At 40.8% G+C, this 13884-nt stretch overlaps 2 pseudogenes; both read right to left on the bottom strand.

Moving 5' to 3' along the window:
- Window positions 1-2958: 2958 nt before the first annotated feature.
- Window positions 2959-4574, bottom strand: LOC139535547 (transcription factor HES-5-like; annotated as a pseudogene).
- A 1524-nt stretch (window positions 4575-6098) lies between these two features.
- Window positions 6099-7752, bottom strand: LOC139535546 (transcription factor HES-5-like; annotated as a pseudogene).
- Between the last annotated feature and the right edge of the window lie 6132 nt (window positions 7753-13884).

Genomic DNA, 13884 nt, shown 5'->3' with positions numbered 1-13884 from the left:
TGCTTGATATTCACTGCACTCCTCCTGTCCTGTCGCTGATGCACTGCCCAGTGCCCAGTTTGCACTCTGAGAGAGATGAGGGAACGTCTATGTGAGGACGTAGTCTGGTTGTGCCAGGTCGGTTTGTGATCTGGCACGACCAGTCTGACCACGGGTATTTGAGGCCATCTGCACCATTACAGGACTGCCAAACCGTTTGAAAGCATCCTGTTTCCTATGAGAGCAGTGCCCTTGGTTTCCCCTGGCTCAATTTGCATTTGTTACTATTTACTTAAATATAAATCCGTCATTGTGAGACACTGCAATGAAAGCGTTTTTTGGAATGCTGGCCTTCCTCGGCAGAATTGCAAAGAAAAAGCCATATCTCAGACTGGCCAATAAAAATAAAAGATTAAGATGGGCAAAAGAACACAGACACTGGACAGAGGAACTCTGCCTAGAAGGCCAGCATCCCGGAGTCGCCTCTTCATTGTTGACCTTGAGACTGGTGTTTTGCGGGTACTATTTAATGAAGCTGCCAGTTGAGGACTTGTGAGGCGTCTGTTTCTCAAACTAGACACTCTAATGTACTTGTCCTCTTGCTCAGTTGTGCACCGTGGCCTCCCACTCCTCTTTCTACTCTGGTTAAAGCCAGTTTGCGCTGTTCTGTGAAGGGAGTAGTACACAGCGTTGTACGAATAGCCTTCATTTTTCAGAACAAGAATAGATTGGCGAGTTTCAGAAGAAAGTTCTTTGTTTCTTGCCATTTTCTCAACTAGTCTAAAGGCCAATTTTATTGCTTCTTTAATCAGTACAACAGTTTTCAGCTGTGCTAACATAATTGCAAAAGGGTTTTCTAATGATCAATTAGCCTTTTAAAATGATAAACTTGGATCAGCTAATACAACGTGCCATTGGAAGACAGGAGTGATGGTTGCTGATAATGGGCCTTTGTACCCTGATGTAGATATTCCATTCAAAATCTGCCGTTTCCAGCTATAATAGTCATTTACAACATTAACAATGTCTACACTGTATTTCTGATCCATTTGATGTTATTGTAATGGACAGAAAAGGTGCTTTTCTTTCAAAAACAAGGACATTTCTAAGTGACCCCAAACTTTTGAAAGGTAGTGTGTATAATTATGCCCCCCCCCCCCACACACACTTCTAAAACCAAAGTTGCGCCCCTGACAGACATATTATTATTACCATTGTCACCAAGATCACCAGTCCTCACATTGGTGAGGTAACAAGAAAGTCAATATCAATATTTACAAATAATGTATTCTATTATCTATTAGGCTAAAGCAATCATGTGTTATTAAGAGCACCTACACTTAATGGTTTAATTCCTTTACAAATTGTACTCCGGACACCAGAGATGGACTTGATGCGGAGGTTGGCTCAGAAATGATGGGCAGATAGTGTTAGACTGACATCTACTGGTGATTTTTAGCATTGCAATTACAAAATGATAATTAGAAATTTCATAACCTTCAATCGATGGGAAAAAAATATTTCCACGAATTTTCCTTCCTGGAAATATCCACAATCCACAAGCCAGTTTTGGTTGCTTTGATGGTTACTCATTATCACACTCAAAAGCTTATGACCAAAATATCCATCTCACTTCATAAAGCCTTTTTTCAGAACTATGGAAACAGCCCAGCAAGCATCAGCAAAGAGAGGAGTCCAGTCAACAGCGCCCTCTAGAGGCCCTGGTAGAGACCTACAGACAGGAGCCCCACAGACAAACACAATGGGCCATGTTGGTCTGACATTAATGTCAAGGACAGTAATGAGAACAGGAAGATATATTCAGCACAACTGAAATTAATAGTCTCAGTCACAGCAAGACTTTGAAAACCTCCTGCAAAAACAAAAGATGGAGAAGATACGTTTCTAAGAAAATTATTTGATCTATGAAAACGACATTTTTGTAGCGCTGTAATTAAAGTCGTTATCTTGGGAAACGTGTTGATTATGTTGCTCATGTGTTTATTCATAATCAACAATACGTTTAATGATCCTCCATGAGGACTTTTAACCTAAAATAGGTATTATATAATCGATCTGTTTGTGATTGTCTATAACCGACAACATTTCTAAGAGAGACGGTTTTTTAACCACTACATTTGTGTAGTGATATCAAATCAAATCGCATTTTATTGGTCACATACAAGTGTTTAGCGGATGTTATTGTGGACGTAGTGAAATGCTTGTGTTTCTAGCTCCGACAGTGCAGTAACATGTTTTTGTTGTGATGTTTAATCACTTTATTCGTCTTGAAATATCTACCTTAAATTAAGATCATTCATTGAATCCTGAAGCAAATTTGAGTAAATCATCAAATTAAGCTTATTGATTTTATTTTCTTCCTTTCTTATATCTTATTTACAGGAAACTCCGACTTCCAAATGTGCATGTAAAGGCTTAGTACATATTGTTTCAACATCGCGCCTTGTGCTAATCATTTTGGTAACTTTTAACTCGCAAAATTATTGTTTTCTGCCACGTCCAACAACAAGTAGCAGCCATGTTTGGTTTTATCTCATTGCTCAAGATCAGTTACGAAACTATTTGTTCTTTAAATGGCACTAGTTCTTAAGAAAAACTTGTTTTTTTGTGCCCACGCCAGTGTACATGGAGATGTACTAACATAGCTTCATTTGAATTAGAACAGAAATTGTCTCAAGTGGCATTCACGTTCACATATCACATATTATGTTACCACAACATACACGGTAATTGTGATGGTACAGTGTAGTTATATTTCAGGTAGGCCTACACATTATGAGATAGTACTTAAATAACATCATAAATCCCCTGCACATTCTGATGAAGAGTATATCTTCACACCGTCTTAATAATTACTGCCTAATACATTAATCTTAAACCAAAATGTAACATTGTAAGTATTTTACATGTTGTTGAGCTGAAATGTTATCATAGTAATGATAGGGAAAAGCAAAATAATTAATTTGATATATTTTCAATTTATTCAAGTTGACTCAATTAATCACTTTACAGAGAACAACTTAAGGCGCAAATAAAGTGAGGAAACATCACAACTACAACTTTGATACATTTCCAAGAGATACTGATACTCTCCTAGTCTGTTTTAGCTCACTTGGTAGAGCATGGTGCTTGAATCTCCAGCCTAATGGTTTCAATCCCCATGGGGGCACAGTACGAAAATATATGTAGACACTACTGTAAGTTGCTCTGGATAAGAGTGTATGTAAAGTGTAACAGGCTCAAAGAATAAACAAGGGGTTTAGAATGAGACAAATGTGTTCTCCAATTGTTCAGGTAATGAAAGCAACATTTTCACACATAAAGTCTGATCTTAAAACCGATCAAATACTGCTAGTCACAGAGTGATTTCGTTAAATAATCCTCATGGAGGAACGTTGATCAATATCAAATATATAACTGATACATGCTTCACAGAAGATGCTCAATACAATGTCAATATGACTATATCACTACACAAATGTAGAGGTAATACGTTTGTATCTTATACAGGTTGAACTTATAACAGATCAATCAAAGAAATCAAAAATATATTGATGATATAACACCCATTTGGGTTGGAAGTCCTCTAAGAGGACCATTGCAGCTGATGTTGATCATGAATGAACACATGATCAACATAATCAACATATTTTACATGAAACATAAATTATTATGATTTCAATTTTCACACTACAAAAATGTCGTTTTCGTAGATCAGATCATTTTCTCAGGAAAATGCTTCAACTTCAGCACAACTGAAGTAAAATTCTCAATCACAGCAAGACTTTTTAAACATCCTGCAACAGCAAAATGGGTATTCTTATTATCCCTACATTAAAAATAGATGACAATTGTCCATTGTGTTTGTCTCAGTGGAGCTCCAGTCTGTAGGTCTCAAACACGGCCTCCAAAGGGCGATGTTGACTGGACTCTTATATTTGCAGATGCTGTGCCGGGAAGATGAGGCGGGTCACTCTCCTCCTGTTCTTATCAGAAGATGGCTGCAGGCCCTGGAAGTATCTCAGCAGTCTTCTCTGGGACTGTGTCTTCAGCTCATCTTTAGACAGGAAGAGAACAATCTCTTGGACACACCTGGAGTGTGTCTTGGACACACCCTGATTGACAGGTGCTGAGCAGGAGGAGGAACTCACTGGCTGGTTCTGTTGCTGTTGTCTCAGGATGCAAACTGTCATCTCCAGGATGTCGGCTTTGTCCAGCTTGGAGTCGGGCTGCTGGTTGAGGATCTCTGGAACCAGGAGAGACTTGAGCTGCTCAATGCTGTTGTTGATACGATCTCTGCATAACTTCTCCACCACTGGCTTTCTCAGCTGCAAGAAGAGAAGAGGAGTGATTAATTACCTAAATTCTGGTGTGTGACATTATTGAAACAAAAAAGAAATCAATCAATACAATTAAATAAATGTCATTGAATTTGAATCTTAAGTTTACCTTGTTTGTCAGAGTCAGGTGCTCCTTAGAGTAGGTCATAGTTGAAGTGATTGTAGGTACCATGGCTGGATCTCTGTGCTGTAGAGTTCTCTGTGTAGAGAGAATCTGATCTCTACTGGCTTCATCTCTCCTATATATAGTCACAAATCTGCGTATGAATGTGTGGGTCTTGGGCTTGTTGGAGTTTCTCACAGTCTTTAGCCAATGGGAGAGCTTGGGAGGACAATGAGGAGTGTGGAGCTGCCACATGCTCAGTGTTCATATTTCTGGGTGACAATGGTCACGTCTCAGGGGAACAGGTGGAGGGGTGGGGGGTGATGGAGAGTGACTGACGGTGCGCTGTGTGAATCTGGGAAAGTGGTGACCCCCAGACTGCTGCCTGATGTTGGCATCAATGACACTAACAGAGCGCACGTTCATCATTACAACTTACACGTGTGAGACTGACACAGCTTCTCTAATTAAAAGAACAGTGTTGTTAATCTCCACCTATAAGGACATTGTTGAATGTAGTGTTCTGGATCCACGCTTCATCACTGACTTAGAAACATTTTATTCTCTCCATGGATATGACCTCTGATATTAATGAATGACTCTACAATATGGTTTTACTTCGCACATACCGGTAGTTACATTTAACAATATGATGATATGTGACAATGTTTCACAATTTTAATTCCTGGTTATTTCATGCATATTTATATTTTAGGTTAGTCAGAATGTTTTGGAATATATAAGATTTTAGTCTAAATTAACAGGTGAGTGGATAGATACCAGGATAATGTATACCTTGATTTTCAGTATTTCAGGGGTCATCAGTATCAATAGCAAGGGTTCTCTTAACTCAGTATTAGTAGTTATAAGGTCAAGCATTCTGGAGTTGAAACGTAGCAGATGTGTCCTCTGTCTTGAGGCTACTGGTCAGTGTGAGTAGAGAGCTGATCTGAGTTTCCCACACTGAGTCCTGTGTGCTGTGATCAATGCATTACAAAAGCTGCTCAGTGGACCATTAGTGACGGCTATTGACTCTGTGTTGTACTAAAGACAGAGGCTGACATCACAGACCTTCTGGATTCTGGAGGGAAAGATCAGCACTGGCAAGATTATACTAACAAGATACACCTTTAAAAATACATATTCATCCTTTAATGGTATAAAACACATGATTTTGAGTACTCTGTTGAAAATTATTGTCTGTGATTTGTTTCATTATAAATCGACAAAGGGTTAACTTTTGTGTTTCTAATTGGAATTGAGAGCTGTTCACTTTTTATCACACAAACAACTGAACTATATAAATGCACTGAATAAAACTCTGTCCATCATCATGACAGAGAAAGCCTATCATAACTTTACACAAAAACAATGACAGTAAAATAATAATGTATGACTAGGAATGTCTCTTAACATTTATATTACTCTGTAGATTTTGAATGAAGCACCCAGAGGTAAAATGTATATATTGATTCAATTGAGTATTGCATTCCAATGCAGTCAATATCATTCTGTATAGTCTTTGGTGATTACTTTTATTGTTTTTGCATCAGCCACTTAATCTATGTGGAGTTTCATAAATCAGTAATTTAATCATTTAATGTTGTTGGAGGATTATCTTTGTCAAGAAAAGAATGAAGCAACAGACAAAAATATTTAATTTGAAGATTTGTGTATTTATTCAGAGTGACTCAATGAGTCACATCATCAATACCTTAATTTAAGGTAAATATTTCAAGAGAAATAAAGTGATTAAACATCACAACAAGAACTTGAACAAATATCCAAGACATGATACTTTATCAGAGTATATAGGATACACAGTTACTGTCTTTATGAAAGATATGATACTCTATCAGAGTACATAGGATACACAGTTACTGTCTTTAAGAAAGATATGATACTCTATCAGAGTATAGCATACACAGTTACTGTCTTTATGAAAGATATGATACTCTATCAGAGTATATAGGATACACAGTTACTGTCTTTATGAAAGATTTTATACTTTATCAGAGTATATAGGATACACAGTTACTGTCTTTATTAAAGATATGATACTCTATCAGAGTATATAGGATACACAGTTACTGTCTTTATGAAAGATAACAGAATTGTTCAAAATAAACAAGGGTTTTTCAATTAGACATTTCTTTCTCCCATTTGCAATAAACACATTATTCAAATAATGTGAGCGACAATTTCACAAATAAAATCTAATCTTAAAACAGGTCAAATATTGTTAATCACAAAGTGATGATAACAGGTATAATACCCAGTTTGGGTAAATAATATAAGTTCTCATAGAGAACCATTCAAGTTAGTGTTGATCATGAACATAAACACATTATCAATATAATCAAAAATTTTCACAAAAAAAAAGGTTATGATGATTTCAATTAACACTACAAAAATGTAGTTTTCAAAGATCAGATTGTTTTCTAGGAAAACGTTTTTAACTTCAGTACAACTGAAATGAAAAGTCTCAATCACAGCAAGACTTTTAAAAACTCCTGCATAAGCAGAAAACAAAGAAGATATTTTCTTATACTCATTAAAGTCCATGAAATTAATCTTAGAACAACATGGTCCATCCATTGTGTTTGTCTGAGTGGAGCTCCAGTCTGTAGGTCTCTACCAGGGCCTCCAGAGGGCGATGTTGACTGGACTCTTCTCTTTGCTAATGCTGTGCTGGGCTGGGGAGCTCAGCTGAGGATGGTCAATCTCCCTCCTGTTCTTATCAGAGGATGGCTGCAGGCTCTGGAAGTGACTCAGCAGTCTTCTCTGGGACTGTGACTTCAGCTCATCTTTAGACAGGAAGTGAACAATCTATTGGACACACCTGGAGAATCCCTGATTGACAGCTGCTGAGCAGGAGGAGGAGCTCACTGGCTGGTTCTGTTGCTGTTGTCTCAGGATGCAAACTGTCATCTCCAGGATGTCGGCTTTGTCCAGCTTGGAGTCGGGCTGCTGGTTGAGGATCTCTGGAACCAGGAGAGACTTGAGCTGCTCAATGCTGTTGTTGATACGATCTCTGCATAACTTCTCCACCACTGGCTTTCTTAGCTGCAAGAAGAGACAAGGAGAGGCATTAATAACGTTATTCTGGTGTATGACATTATTGAAGCAGATTAACAATCAATCAAATGTAATTAATTTCCTTGAATTTGAATCTTAAGTTTACCTTGTTTGTCAGAGTCAGGTGCTCCTTAGAGTAGGTCATAGTTGAAGTGATTGTAGGTGCCATGGCTGGATCTCTGTGCTGTAGAGTTCTCTGTGTAGAGAGAATCTGATCTCTACTGGCTTCATCTCTCCTATATATAGTCCCAAATCTGCATATGAATGTGTGGGTCTTGGGCTTGTTGGAGTTTCTCACAGTCTGCAGCCAATGGGAGAGCTTGGGAGGACAATGAGGAGTGTGGAGCTGCCACATGCTCAGTGTTCTTATTGCTGGGGGAAAATGGTCACGTCTCAGGGGAACAGGTGGAGGGGTGGGGGGTGATGGAGAGTGGCTCACAGAGCACTGTGTGAATCTGGGAAGTGGTGACCCCTAGATCTGCTGCCTGATGTTGGGATCAATGACACTGACAGAGCACACTCCTCATTATTACAACTTACACGTGTGGGACTGGGGACTGACAGTCATCCTTTACATTAAAACAGATGCTGCTGCCCAAGTCCATTTGATTGTTGTTGTTGAATACCATTGTTTTGTTACAGTGCAGGTTCAGTCACGTTTAAACACTTGAAGATGGGTTTGACCTCTGATTGCACTGTTATGAATGTGCTGTGGTCTGTTCCAGTTTCATTTCAAGGTAGGGGTGCTCATCAAATATTTGGATTACAGTTCACAGGTTATCGTTTGTCAAATTGTCTTCATTCCTTTTACAAATGTGTGTTAAATACAAGATCCCCCCCCCCCCCCCCCAATCATTGCACACAAACTATTTAAGATAAATGATAAGACCATTTAAGTGGCTTCTAATTGATCATGATTGAACTGATCGACTATTGGTTTTCTCCACAGGAGGTTGGTGGCTCGTGGTAATGACTGGAGCGGAATATACGGAATGGTAACAAATACATCAACACATGGTTTCCAGGTGTTTGAAGCCATTCCGTTTTACTGCGTTCTGGACAGTATTATGAATCGTTCTCCCCTCAGCAGCCTCGTGGTATTCTCATTAGAGAGACCAAGTCTTGTATAAGCACACGTTCACTATTTCTGTATTTTGAGAGTGGAGGGAATTAACCCTCACTTTGGGAGTCCAGAGGTAGCAGATGTGTCCTCTGTCTTGAGGCTACTGGTCAGTGTGAGTAGAGAGCTGATCTGAGTTTCCCACACTGAGCCCTGTGTGCTGTGATCAATGCGTTACAAAAGCTGCTCAGTGGACCATTAGTGACGGCTATTGACTCTGTGTTGTACTAAAGACAGAGGCTGACATCACAGACCTTCTGGATTCTGGATGGAAACACCCTAACACTGGATTTAATTTTAAAATTGTGCTGCACAACATATACTGTATAAGTGTACACTTAGAATGTATTTTTATTTCAGAAGCCGGAAAAGGGGACGCAGATCGGGGATCCTTCTGAGAATCTGGAGGCGAGCGAGTAAACTCCCAATGCCTTCCATTCTTCTTGCTAACGTGCAATCGTTAGAAAATAAAATTGATGACCTGATATTAAGATTATCCTAACAACGGGACATTAAAAACTGCAACATCTTATGTTTCACCGAGACGTGGCTGAACGAAGAAACTGACAATATAAAGCTGGCGGGATTTTCCATGCACCGGCAGAACAGAGACGCTACCTCTGGGAAGACGAGGGGTGGGGGTGTGTGTCTTTTTGTCAATAACAGCTGGTTAAAGAAGTCTCGAGGTATTGCTCTCCTGAGGTAGAGTACCTTATGATAAGCTGTCGACATCTACCAAGAGAGTTCTCATCTGTATTATTCGTAGCCGTCTATTTACCACCACAAAGCGAAGCTGGCACAGAGACCGCGCTCAACCAACTCTATAAAGCCATAAGAAAATAAGAAAATGCTCATCCAGAAGCGGTGCTCCTAGTGGCCGGGGACTTTAATGCAGGCAAACTTAAATCAGTTTTACCACATTTTTACCAGCATGTCACATGTGCAACCAGGGGGGGGGGGGGGGGGGGATCCTAGACCTCCTTTACTCCACACACAGAGATGCATACGAAGTTCTCCCCCGCCCTCCATTTGGCTATTCTGACCATAACTCTATCCTCCTGATTCCTGCTTACAAGCAAAAACTAAAGCAGGAAGTACCAGTGACTCGCTCAATACGGAAGTGGTCAGATGACGCGGATGCTACACTACAGGACTGTTTTGCTAATACAGACTGGAAAATGTTCCCGGGATTCATCCAATGGCATTGAGGAATACACCACCTCAGTCATCGGCTTCATCAATAAGTGCATCGATGACGTCGTCCCCACAGTGACTGTACGTACATATCCCAAACAGAAGCCATGGATTACAGGCAACATCCACATTGAGCTAAAGGCTAGAGCTGCCGCTTTCAAGGAGCAGGAGACCTAACCGGACGCTTACAAGAAATCCCGCTATGCCCTCAGACAAACCATCAAACAAGCAGATTAAGGATACAGATACAATACAGGATTAAGATTGAATCCTACTACACCGGCTCTGACGCTCGTCGGATGTGGCAGGGCTTGAAAACTATTACGGACTATAAAGGGAAACCCAGACGCGAGCTGCCCAGTGAAGCGAGCCTACCAGATGAGCTAAATGCCTTTTATGCTCGCTTCGTGGCAAGCAGTACTGAAGCATGCACGAGAGCACCAGCTGTTCTGGATGACTGTGTGATAATGCTCTCGGTAGCCGATGTGAACAAAACCTTTAAACAGGTCAACATTCACAAAGCCTTTGGGCCAAATGGATTACCAGGATGTGTACTCAAGCATGCACGGACCAACTGTCAAGTGTCTTCACTGACATTTTCAACCTCTCCCTGACCGAGTCTGTAACACCTACATGTTTCAAGCAGACCACCATAGTCCCTGTGCCCAAGAAAGCAAAGGTAACCTGCCTAAATGATTACCGCCCTGTGGCACTCACGTCGGTAGCCATGAAGTGCTTTGAAAGGCTGGTCATGGCTCACATCAACAGCATCCTCCCAGACACCCTAGACCCACTCCAATTTGCATACCGCCCCAACAGATCCACAGATGACGCAATCTCAATCACACTCCACACAGCCCTTTCTCACCTGGACAAAAGGAACACCTATGTGAGAATGCTGTTCATTGACTACAGCTCAGCGTTCAACACCATAGTGCCCACGAAGCTCATCACTAAGCTAAGGACTCTGGGACTTAACACCTCCCTCTGCAACTGGATCCTGGACTTCCTGACGGGCCGCCCCCAGGTGGTTAGAGTAGGCAACAACACGTCTGCCACACTGATCCTTAACACTGGGGCCCCTCAGGGGTGTGTACTTAGTCCCCTCCTGTATTCCCTGTTCACCCAAACACAACTCCAACACCATCATTAAGTTTGCTGACAACAGTGGTAGGCCTGATCACCGACAACGATGAGACGGCCTATAGGGAGGAGGTCAGAGAACTAGCAGTGTGGTGCCAGGTCATCAACCTCTCCCTCAATCTGAGCAAGACTAAGGAGCTGATCGTGGACTACAGGAAAAGGAGGGCCGAACACGCCCCCATTAACATTGACAGGGCTGTAGTGGAATGGGTCGAGAGTTTCAAGTTCCTTGGTGTCCACATCACCAACGAACTATCATGGTCCAAACATGCCAAGACAGTCGTGAAGAGGGCACGACAAAACCTTTTCCCCCTCAGGAGACTGAAAAGAATTGGCATGGGTCCCTAGATCCTCAGAAGTTTCTACAGCTGCACCATCGAGAGCTGCCTGGTATGGCAACTGATCAGCATCTGACCATAAGGCGCTACAGAGGGTAGTGCGAACGGCCCAGTACATCACTGGTGCCAAGCTTCCTGCCATCCAGGACGGCAAGCGGTACCGGAGCGCTAAGTCTAGGACCAAAAGGCTCCTCAACAGCTTCTACCCCCAAGCCATTAGACAGCTGAACAATTCATGTAAATCGCCACCGGACAATTTACATTGATCCCCCCCTGTACACTGCTGCTACTCGCTGTTTGTTTGTTACCTATGCATAGTCACTTCGCCACAACCTACATGTACAGGTTACCTCAACTAGCCTGTACCCCTGCACACTGACTCGGTACCAGTGCCCCTGTATATAGCCTCATTATTGTTATTCTTATTGTGTTACTTTTTATTAATACTTTTTATTTTAGCCTAATTGGTAAATATTTTCTTCTTCTTGAACTGCACTGTTGGTTAAGGGCTTGTAAGTAAGCATTTCATGGTAAAGTCTACACTTGTTGTATTCGGTGCATGTGGCAAATAAAGTTTGATTTGATTGCTGGTGGGTCTGATGATGATGACAATCAACTGTGACTCTGCTCTCCAGAGCTTTCCCACACTCTGCCCATTGAGCGAGCTTCCACTAAACAATACAACTGTGCCTTGTTAAATGCTAATTCATCTCTACACAAGCAGTTCCCATCAAGCCCTTGGGGGTAAAAATAGAATTACTTAAATATTTATCTTAAGAAACAGACTCACTCTTACAGTGAATCAATTCAATCTGTAAGTGTGTTTCTGTATACAAACAAATGGCATGTTTAAACCATGCCCCACATACAAACAGAATAAAAACTGGATTAATTGCAAGTATCCTGAAGAAAATGTAAGTACTGTTCAAATGTGCTCCAAAAAAGCTCATCAAAATATGATGTCTTGAACCTTTTGGGAAAATGTATATATTTGATCAGATTTGATCAGACACAATGCAGGAACATTTATGGGATCATTAGAGACAGATCCATTGATTCCCCCATAGAGACCCAGACCCCCACTCTAACCCCTGACAGTCCAGGGTAGAGGTCCCAGTCTATTGTCCCGAAGAGGCCCTGTGAGTGAGTTCTCCTCGGTTTCCCACATTCTCTCCATTCACTGCTTTGAATAGAGGAACAATAGAAGTGTGTCTTATAACACATCATATTATGCAGCCCGCAGCCCTAAACTTTTAGAGCGCTAAGATGACAGCAGCAGTTTTGGCCTAACACCTTGAATCCTGATATATCATGTACATATTAAAAATAATGTAATGCAAATGCTACCGCAATACATTCTGATATATTTAAAAATACATTTATGTAAAACAGGTGTTTCAGTACAAAACAACACAGCCATGTCTCTGGGAACATGACCAATTATCTCTTTCACACTTCATTACATTAAAGTGACATCATAGGTCAAATAAACAGCCTAAATAATTAGTCAGCAATTTCTGACTACATCAAACCAAATCATGTGAATTAATAAAGTATGGCTAGAAATTAATTTTATTTTACTCTGTAGGTTTTCAGAGAAGCACCAAGAGGAATACGATATACCTGTATAGTGTCATTTTTTCAAGATCATTCTATACAGTCTTGGCTCAAAGTAGACTTTTTCTTATTTAGCCCCATATACTGTAGTCTAGCTAGTAGCTACAGTTCAAGTCGGAAGTATACATTCACCTTAGCCAAATACATTCAAACTCAGTTTTCACAATTCCTGACATTTAATTTAAAAATTCCCTGTCTTTAGTCAGTTAGTATCACCACTTTATTTTAAGAATGTGAAATGTCAGAATAATAGTAGAGAGAATTATTTATGTCAGCTTTTATTTCTTTCATCACATTCCCAGTGGGTCAGAAGTTTACATACACTCAATTAGTATTTGGTAGCATTGCCTTTAAATTGTTTAACTTGGGTCAAATGTTTCGGGGAGTCTTCCACAAGCTTCCCACAATAGGTTGGGTGAATTTTGGCACATTCCTCCTGACAGAGCTGGTGTAACTGAGTCAGGTTTGTAGGCCTCCTTGCTCGCACACGCTTTTTCAGGTCTGTCCACATCTTCTATGGGATTGAGGTCAGGGCTTTGTGATGGCCATTCCAATACCTTGACTTTGTTGTCCTTAAGCCATTTTGCCACAACTAAGGAAGTATGCTTGGGGTCGTTGTCCATTTGGAAGACACTTTTGCGACCAAGCTTTAACTTCCTGACTGATGTCTTGAGATGTTGCTTCAATATATCGACATAATTTTCCTTCCGCATGATGCCATTTATTTTGTGAAAAGCACCAGTCCCTCCCGCAGCAAAGCACCCCCACAACATGATGCTGCCACCCCCGTGCTTCACAGTTGGGATGGTGTTCTTCGGCTTGCAAGCCTCCCCCTTTTTCCTCCAAACATAACGATGGTTTTATGGCCAAACAGTTCTATTTTTGTTTCATCAGACCAGAGGACATTTTTCCAAAAAGTACCATCTTTGTCCCCATGTGCAGTTGCAAACC

The sequence above is a fragment of the Salvelinus alpinus genome, chromosome 12 (genome assembly GCF_045679555.1).
Source record: "Salvelinus alpinus chromosome 12, SLU_Salpinus.1, whole genome shotgun sequence".
NCBI classification, from domain to species: Eukaryota; Metazoa; Chordata; class Actinopteri; order Salmoniformes; family Salmonidae; genus Salvelinus; species Salvelinus alpinus.
Note: the sequence above shows the minus strand (reverse complement) of the source record. Positions and strands in the feature narration are given on the sequence as shown.